The 10,347-nt window shown below is 38.3% G+C and overlaps 1 long non-coding RNA gene across 3 annotated transcripts; it reads right to left on the bottom strand.

Annotated features, from left to right (window-relative positions):
* Nucleotides 1–7,314: 7,314 nt before the first annotated feature.
* LOC110683842 lies at nt 7,315–10,049 on the bottom strand. Of its 3 annotated transcripts, none has more exons than XR_002503695.1 (3): nt 9,197–10,049; nt 8,880–9,021; nt 7,315–7,463 (listed from the first exon to the last, which is right to left on the bottom strand). It is a non-coding gene; the product is annotated as an uncharacterized LOC110683842 (long non-coding RNA). The 3 variants fall into 3 exon arrangements; XR_002503697.1 differs by having other exon boundaries at nt 8,955–9,021; nt 9,197–10,048; XR_002503696.1 differs by lacking the exon at nt 7,315–7,463 and adding an exon at nt 7,470–8,320.
* Between the last annotated feature and the right edge of the window lie 298 nt (nt 10,050–10,347).

Raw genomic sequence — 10,347 nt, 5'->3', positions numbered from 1 at the left:
AGCAACATAACAATAACAATCATCATCATAATCATAATCATGATAATAATCATAATAATATTAATAATATTCTCAATCTCATGAAGGCACAATAATATTAGCAAGATCCTAGGCATGATACTAACAAAATTAATAACTGACAGGGTAAAGTCGTATCCCCTAATCAAAAGTAAATACCTAAGTCCCCTAACTAAAGTAGATAGGGAAGTAGGGTCAAAATCCACAGGGAAACAAGTCTTTTTACTCCTAATTAATTATTATAATCTAAATTATCTAAGTAACCAATATTTTTGGGAATAAATTCTTTACTACGAAGAATACGTTTAGGGAGAAAAACAATAATAAGAAGGCCTAGGGTCACAAGTTCACCAATAATTAATATTTCGGGATAAAACATAATAATTAATAATTAACATTGCACAAATAACATGATTAACAGGTTCTCGCAATTTATTAATCAACATAGATCTAACAGGCTCTCGCAATTTACTAGATCTAAGTTCCTATTAAAAGATAGCCTTTAATATTAAATTAACATCTGCTCGATTCATCAATTCAATATTGCTAAACATTCACAATCAAATTACATCTGCTCGATTCATAATCTAATTGCAAAGAATAAAAACAATTCAATAAGAAATTATCATGTAATACCAATAATCAATAATAACAAATTATCCCTTCATATTAATCATGGATCCCCATAAACCCTAGAATTAAACTACTTAGACATAATTAAATCTAAACTAAACAAAGTAATTCAACAAGACATGATTAAAGGAATAAAATAAACAACTAAGATTAAGAGAAGAGAAATCGTTACCAAAATAAATCTTGAATTAAGAGTAGATTAAGAACAAAGGTTTAAGAGAAAGAAATCTAAGAAAACAATTAAGAGAGAGAGAGAGAGAGAGAGAGAGAGAGAGAGAGAGAGAGAGAGAGAGAGAGAGAGAGAGAGAGAGAGAGAGAGAGGAAAACTAAATTAAAAACTAAAACTAAAAACAAACCAAAAACAGCTTGCCCCCCATTAACTATGTACTACTACTCTTCTTTATAGGAAACCCACAAATCCCACTAAGAATAAAACTCCAAAAGCGTATATTGGCTTATTAATCGCTTCAACACATATTGGGCTTCTTGAAACAAGGCCCAAGCGGCTTATAGTAGCAACATCAAGCACTCCCCTGGCCCCGATCAGTGGAGTTGGGCTTCAATGTTCAATTCTCTTTTGTTCTTGGACTTGGTGTTTTAGAGTTCATTAGCCCAAGTTTCTTCACTTGTTTGGTCCGTAATAATAACTTGTAAACTCTTGGACCTCTTCATATATCGAGCCCTTAATCATCGAACCAAATTTAATTAGCTCGACCTTGGGCTTAAATATACGGTCATAAAATACGATAAAACTCCAATGTCTTAGTAGTGGTCTAATAAGCTCTGAAATTGTCACAATTTTGCAAATTCATACAAAATAACATCAACCCTACTAAACACTAGAAAACGTATATTAGTAATAAAAATAGCTCCGTAGAGCTCAAATAAGCACAAATATGACCGTGGACGGGGAATAAAATATATATAAAATAGACTGATCAATAACAAACCCTAGCATGTCACTAAACAATAAAGATAAATTAGCCCTAACATGACACTAACATGATATTAGGAATTAAAGTTATTACCCAATACATGATACTATGAATCATAAAGACATCCTAACATGATACTAGGAAATAAAATAATTAAAGCATGATTTCTATATCAAAAGAATAATTAAATTACTTACTTGGATGCCTCGTATCTCTTTCTAATAAAAAAATACACGCGTTAGTAACTTCAAGGAAAATAATAAATCAAACGGTTAAATTAAATAATTTAAATAGAGATTTAGGACCAAACCCTCAGAAATATCAAACCTTTCACGTCTAGAGCGAAGGCAACTTCGAACTTGGCTAGGTGTGTCTAGAACTAATGAGTGAGGAATTTTGAGAGAGGGGAGATTTAGAAAAAGAATAGAGAGAGAGAAAGCTTCTAGCTTTAGAGAGAGAGATGATGGTCGTGAATTCATAAAAAACGGGGAGATACAACCCCTATTTATAGAAAAAAAATATCACAGGATTAAAGAAAGTCATATTCGGAATAAAATACCTCATGTCTCCAATGACAGGAGTCAGCGCCAGACGACAAGAGCATCGCCAGACGACAGCTGCAGTGCCAGGCGACAGTTGTCAGCCTCGTCGTCTCACATTGATTCAAAAGTACAACGAGCTTTTGTACGCGGAGTCATCTTTTAAACGGGTTAACATGTAACTCCGCGTCTAAACAGATTTTAAATCATATTTGACAAATAATATATTTTATTCAAAATAAAACATCTTTTAAAAATATAATTATCAATCCTAATCTTATTAGAATTAAAAAGAACCTTCTAGATATTCCTAGAAGATTAAAATCAATCCTAATCACTTTAGGAATAATAATTAATAGGCCCTCCTCTAGATCATTGGGCCTAATTTAATTCAATGCAGAACTTCCTCATTATTCATCTGAATTGGGTTTATAATATATCATTGGAAAGCTCTTTTCGAGCCCAATTCAACTACACTATTATTAGACCCTTATCATTGACCAAACCATATTAGATGGCTATTTTTCATGAATAGAGTAAGAAAAGAAATATTTTTGAAAACAGAAAGAGAAATATTTTATAAAAACATCGTCATCACTAGACTTTTCACACTTCCAATTCGTTCGATAATCAAATAACGTGAAAGGTATTTGTCACTGGGTTTGGATTTGGGGAGACACATTTGGGTGTCTACAGGTAGTAATTCACAAAGACCCCTTTTTGAGGTAGTAATTAACAAATTCTCCTTTTTTTTAGAATAATTTTACTTCGTGTAATTAAATTTTTGGCTTTTTCACCATTTATTGAGTAATTTTTTTATTCACCATATACGCTTAACTTTCGCAAAATATCTTTAGATTGTTCAACTAATTAATTAAAAAACTTTAAAAAAAAACCACCTCCAGCCACATGTTAGCCTCCTTCCGCCGGTGATAGACCACCTCTCCATTATCGCCACTAAGCCTAGTCTCCCCACTGTTTTCCTAGACCCCCTTTCCCTAGCACATCGACGCCGCCCCTCCCCCCAGCCCCACATCGATGCCCCTTCCCTTAAATCACCGTACCCCGCCTTTCTAGCTTAGCCGAAACCCAACCACCACCCTAAAACCCCTTCGTTGATAGTTTAGACCCATTCCCTACGTCGTCGCTGCCCACCTTAGCCGAAAACTATATTATCACCCCAAATCCTAATACCCTTAAATCAAAACCCTAGATTTTGATTGGGGTTTAGAGGGTGGAGATGGAAAGGGGTAGAGGTAGGGGAAGGGGAAGGGCAATTTTGGTTTGGCGACGTGGGGATAGGTTTAGACACGGCGGTGGGGAGAGGAGGGTTTTTCGAGGGAGAAAAGGGGTTTTTAGGATTAGAGGAAGGGTGGTTCGAGGGAAGGAAAGAGGTGTCGACAATGAAGGGTCGGGGTTTCAGTGTCACCTGCGTAGGTGTCGCTGGCGCGAGGTTCAAGGTGAAAATCACATTGGTGGGTGTAGACATCTACATTTGGCCTCCTATCCCGACAGGAAGTGCAATGACGATAAATAAAACCATCTTTATGTTGGATCGAAGTGAAGAATACTTATGGAAAACTGGTTAAGCCACAAAACACAAAATACTAGCCCAAATTAAAGAAAAAGCCAAAACAAAGGTCCAATTAACTAAACCCGATCATAATTAGGCTTAAGCCCGTGCTTAAAAACTAATAATGACGGATTTAGGAGCGCCTAGGTTAAATCTTAGTGCTGCCGCAGAAAAATCCGCGCGCATCTCAAAGAGGCGCGCTAGGCTGCCGCGCGCAACTAATTCAGTTGCGCGCGACACCCAACGCAACCCTCAGAGTTGCGTTGCGGAAGATTTAGAATTATACGAAAAATATAAAATCGAATCTTACCATAAAGCCGCGCACAAGACAATTAGTTGCGCTACCCATAGCAGCGCAACCTAATCACTTGCGCTGGGATCTATAATTACGAGCTTAGACCGAGGCTTAAAGAGACAGAAATTAACCTAAAACTTTGGCGAAATACTTGTGAACTTGTGCAACCTAGCCCCTCTTGACCTAAACACTCACCCTTTTGATACTTTGTTACTACGGTGGAGGTTCCCCAACAAGAAGGAGTCCATAAGTGTTCTAAACGGAAATCTAGCAAAGAGAAGAGGTAAATTTTCAAGCACTTTGTTAAATCACATTTATTTTCTTGTTTAAAAGAACCTTAATTAATTAATTAGTGTTGTTTGATCACCTTTAAAATAATTATTTAATCAATTCCACATAGTATCTTGCATTAAATAAAGATTAGAATTGAATTAAATAATTGTTGGTTGATCACTTAAGCCAAGGCGAATATTGTTTATTTTCTTGTTCTTTTCACGAATTTGATTAAATAAGAATAACGACATTACGATGTAATTCCTACGTGATTAATGCTTGTAAATAAAATCAACTAACATAGTTTTAGGTATCGCGTTGCATATATTGTTTGGTGATGAAATTGTAAAAAAGGAAGAGCTAGTAGAGGCCGCACTAGGGCTAGGATAACGATTCCCCTCTAAAAGGAATGTCATTTAGTACCCTCGCTCCCGAACTCATTTATGATTTATAGACTAATTTGGGCATGGGTAAATTTATGATTCATGCTAATTATTCCATGAACTCCACATGGAAGAAAGGCATGAACAAGGTTTATGAGTTTTTCCTAAAACTCATTAGCGACTCCTACTTGTTTCTTACAAAAAAGCATAATGATAGAATCAATTCTTATTCAAGGTCCCCCAAACAGTCAGGAATTCAAATCGTACTACACCCTAACAAGTGTAAAGTCCTAGGCTTTTAAGTGGCCAAGGGCATTTAAGGAGAGTACCTGTAACACCCCGTCTAAAACATAAGGCAAGACGTTAGCGGAAATAACGTCGAGACGGAAATGTCACTCTAAGGTTACCAAAAAAAAGAGACAATGATTAAAAAATCCGAGACAAAAAAAGTAAAGTGAAAGAAATCCCAAATGAACAATAAACACTTCCAATGAGGGAAAACAACCTCAAATATGATAATCCCAAAAGAGAAGGTACAAAGATAACAAAAGCAAGTCTATAAAACTGCTAAGAAATAAAGTAAACACTCTGCTCTCAGCCCAGACTCAACAAGAACTACTCTTCACCTGTAAATAACATTAAGGTTCCACAATAAGTGGGGAGTAACTAGCAGTTCTCCCAGTACTTGTAGAAATACAAAGCTAAGTACAAAAAAGCTTAGACACTAGCATAAAACTTAACAACATGTGGGAACAACAGCTCAAATAATATTTACCACTTAACCTCGAGGGAAAAATAAAACATGGAATCATGATTATAATACATATCAAGCAAGTGAATAGAACAACGTAAAAATATTACCACAAGAAAAATATAAAAGGGCACCAGTTCAAAACCCCCCTATAGCACCTGTTTCGGGGTTTTCTGATGTCCTGCGGGAGAGTTACAATTCCGAGACTGGAACCGGACGCCTGTACCTGCAAAATAACGGAGACTCCTGAGAGCTCCGCCTCCAACGGTCAAGTTAGTACCTGATTAAGGAGTAATTAATACAGAAATTAAAGTAATGAGATCTCTCCAGGTGAGAGTGCTTAGTGTTGGTAATCTGCGTCGTTAGCGAGATTAGCCGGTTGTTAATAACTCTGTTCTTTTCTGCTTGATCTCTTGATTATTCGATTCTTTTCTGTTGTGTGATTAATGAGGATTAATCGAGTATTTATAGCCTTGAGAAGCGTGCAACTCTCTAGGTTTAAGGTAAACCTAGGGCTGACCGGGCCTCTAGACTGGACTGGGCCTTGATGGCCGGTTTTCCCATTTGGCATGGGCGGACACGTGGCGTGTCTTAAGTGGTCCGTAGAGGACGTATCTGTGACTGACACGTGGCAGGCTCCTGTTGGCCTTAGTGAAGGACACGTGGCGGAACCTGGTTGGTCCACTTGTCAGAAGGTGATTGGTGGATAAAAACCCCCTAATCATTTGCCCCTCACAGGTGGCACGTGACTGGTCACGGGTCGCCTGTGACAGGTGTCGCACGGTGACAGGCGACGGCCTGTTACAGGTGTCATCTTGCAAACGGCCGAGAGATTTTCCCGCCCACATTTTGAATTTGGAAGCGACCTTTCGCCTTCTCACTTTGCCTATATAAGGAAGTGCTGACTTCGGTCATTTTCACATTTGAGAACTTTGCGAGAACATTCGGACCCCTGAACTTGCTCTGACATTTCGGACCTTTTCTGCCTACCGCCTGTTCTGACAAGCCGACTGACCCGAACTTTCAGGACTTCATCAACCGTCACTCGTTCAGGTAACTTAGTTCTCTTACTCTTAATTTTCTTTTTATTTTTTGAAATGGCACCATGGAAGCACACGACACGCCCTAAGTTAGTGATCAGCCGGTCACCGGGGACGGCTGAATCTAGGACTAGGAGTGCCGCCTGCCCTTTTCTGGACCCATCTTTGCCCTTTATACAAAGTCCGACTGTATCTGTGTCTATGCAGAACGTGATGGCCAGAACAAAAAAGACTGCTATGATATCAAACTCAGACGGCTCCTCCCAAAGGGTGCTCCTTAGTGAAACATCTGACCAGGCGCCAGATGTAGAACGAGGCGACTGTCAAGCCGACAGTTCTGAGAGAGGGGCCAAGGTGTTCCCTTCCCATCTTACCGTGGACATGTCTAATTTTCCTTCTGCTCCTTCTAAGGGAGAGGAGGCGGGCCCCTCTAGGAAAGGGGAGGAGTCGTCCTCCTCGGACTCGTCAGAGGACGAGTCTGAGTCCAGTTCTTCTGGCCACAGTTCTCCTGGCTCAGAAGAAAAACATAGCCGCCTACAAGAGGCGAGACGTTCTCATGCAGTTGAGAAGGGGGACAATTGGGCGGAGCCGTCCGCCTCTTACAGAGAGGAAAACGCCCCCTACTACTGCAGGGTACCCCGGGGCCGGATCGCAACCATGCAAGACAACGTGGCGAGCTTTATTGCTAACCACAAAATGGGCCCGGAGTTTTTACTGTTTGTGCCGGATCCAGAAGATACTGTCGTCTGGCCGGCTGGTACCAGCTATGGTGACGGTTGCTTTGGCTGCTATGTGGCGGCCATCAAAGCTGGACTACGCTTCCCATTACATCCGGCTGTTCAGCGGATTTTAGATGGGTATGATCTGGGGTTATGGCAGTTAGCCCCCAACTCTTGGGTAAACGTACTCGGCTATGTGGCCGGGTGCGAACTGAACGGGGTAAACCCTTGGCACATAATATGATTATAGGATGTACTTTGCTACGTTTTTTATCTAACAGACTCAAGATTAGGGTGTTCCTAGCTGCAACATAAAAACAGCAGAAAAGAATCTTAAATCAGCAATAACAAATAATACTATCTTACCTTTTCTTTCTGAATTACATATAGGGAATGGGGTGGGGGTAGGAAAATGAACTTAAGAATATAATAAAAGAGGCATTCAACTGCTGAAACAACTACTTCAGAGAGTCTGATTTAGCATATAGAGTCTGATTTAGATGCCAGAACTGTACGCTAATCTAAGTAGATAGCTACCCTCAACACTCCTAGTTATAAAGTCGAGTTCACAACTGCTCTTAAAGAGTTATAGTATCCAACCCAATGCTATATAATAAATCAATCATCCAGCATACAAATCAGCTCAATTTTCTTGCAACCAATGCTATACAAGAGCAAGAAAAAACAAAAAGAAATATTTTCTTGCAACTTAAGCCACTGTCACAAAAAAAAAAAAAAATCAGCTCAATTTAGCATTACATGAACATGAAGAACACCAATTCAACGCGTAATTTTGTCTAGAATTCGGATATCCACCAAATTTCACTAATCACTTTCATTCCAGACATAAATTAAAAATTCAGAAAGAAACCACCACAATTAAAAATTCAGAAAGAAAATACCCCAACTAATTCAATCAAACGCCCTATCATTTCAATTGTTCATTCCCTTTTCAACAATTATGTAAGTTTTAGAGGTTGAGAGTGACTCAATAGAGATAACACCATCAGCCCCAATCTTGCCAATGGCTACAGCAAGAATACTCCCAAACATAGGCTTAAAGCCACACTTTCCTGCAATCTTGGCTGAGCAAAAGTAGCAGCTACAGCACAGAAAAAGCAGCAGCTACAACAGAGCAAAAGTAGCAGCAGCAGGGGTGCACTGCATGGAAGCACGACAGCAGGTTCAAGCTTATTCAATCAAAAGAAACCCAAAACTAATCAAAATATACCCATACCACAATCAAGAAATCAATCAAAATATACCCAAACAAATATATACCTAAAAAATCAAATTAAATGACAACTAATACAATATTCACAATACATCCACAGATCAAACTACTGAAATTCAAGATTCAAGTATCAAATACTCTGTAAACTCACAAGTTAAATACTCCGTGTACCCATGATTCAAATATTCCGTATATTCGCAATTCCAAAAGCTAAAATTAATAAAATCCTAAATCAATTACAATTATTGAAACAAATTAACAAAGCCCTAGATCAATTGCAATAAAACTGAGTTGTGTAATCTGATTTTAAACCCCAAAACTACTATCAACCAATTCAATCATCATCTATGAAATTTGACAAATTAACGTTCAATCAAATACTTCGTTCAATTCTTCCAATTCCCCAAACTTGATAATTCAATAATTATTGAAATTATATCAAATTTGCATAAAAAAATAACAGCAATTTCGTGAGAAAAAAGGTACCAAACCAATGACGATCAGGTTGAATACGAGAATTAGGCAAATCACTAGACTGAGAGTAAAGAGAAAAAGGGATACAAGGATGAGATCGAAGAGTCTCTTGGTCAGCTTGACCAAATTAGCTCCATGGACATCCCAAATTCAACTGCATGTTGAGTACGACATCAACTTTAAGAAAATAAAAACATTAAAATTCAAAGCTCTAAATCTTAGCTAGTATACCGATATTAATCTATCTAACATATGTCGATAATCAAACACATTTAACCAAAACCCTTAACTCTAAATCTAACAAAAACAAATATTAAACAAATTATTACCAAAAATAGCACCATTCGACCAATAACAAGCATCCAATTAATCATGAATCGTCAATTCATCATATCGTTATTTCACAATTACCTGAAAATCAAAATTAAGGATCCTTGAACCAAAAGCATAAATCATACTGAATTTTAAAATTCAACCCACTACCATACACTTAACATTAATTAAAAATAATCAAAGTCATATTGAAAATTAAAAAAATTACTGAGTAATTCCAAATCAAGTAGCCAAACCATTAAAATTCATCAACTAAACATAGATCAAATTACAAATTTCCATCCAATATTTTACACAATACAATATGCAAACCTTTACATCCATGCAACCAAATTTCCATCACTAAGCAAATTAATCTAACATTTACAAACAACAAAAACCCTAGAAATTGAAAAATAAATCAAATTAACAATCAAAAAAAGGAAAGTATATACATAACCATAACCAAGATCTGAAGCAGAGGACTCGAGAAGAGATAGACCCGTTACCATCGCCGCCGCCGGTGAAGAAAAAGCGTCGTCGTGTATGGTGAAATGAAAGAGAGAAAAGGAGAGCGAAAGAAAGAACGATCCAGTTTAGGAGAAAGGAGAGAAAGAGATGGCGCCGCGGCGAGGTGGAATGGACGGCAGTACGACGGAGCTGAGAGATACGAGAAAGATCCAGTTTAGGAGAGAGGAGAGAGAGAGAGAGAACGATCAGAAGGAAAGAGAAAGAAAGAAGAGGGGAAAGAGAGAGAAATTAGAGGGATGGTTTTTTTTAACAGTAAATTCCCACCGGTTCAAACCGGCGCCATTTTATTAATTTGGCACCAGTTTAGTTTGAACCGGTGCCATTTCTATTATACTGAATTCCACCTAATTTTTTCCCACCGGTTTTTAAGAACCGGTGCCAATAACTCGGTGCGCATTTGTATTTTTCTACTAGTGCAAGAATTCGGAATAAATATTGATTAGGGGATTTTTATCCACCAGTCACCGTCTGACAAGTGGACCAACCAGGTTCCGCCACGTGTCCTTCACGAAGGTCAATAGGAGCCTGCCACGTGTCAATCACAGATACGTCCTCTACGGACCAATCGAGGCACGCCACGTGTCCACCCATGCCAAATGGGAAAACCGGCCAACAAGGCCCAATCCTGTCTAGAGGC

Source organism: Chenopodium quinoa, unplaced genomic scaffold (genome assembly GCF_001683475.1).
Source record: "Chenopodium quinoa cultivar QQ74 unplaced genomic scaffold, ASM168347v1, whole genome shotgun sequence".
Lineage (NCBI taxonomy): Eukaryota > Viridiplantae > Streptophyta > Magnoliopsida > Caryophyllales > Amaranthaceae > Chenopodium > Chenopodium quinoa.
Note: the sequence above shows the minus strand (reverse complement) of the source record. Positions and strands in the feature narration are given on the sequence as shown.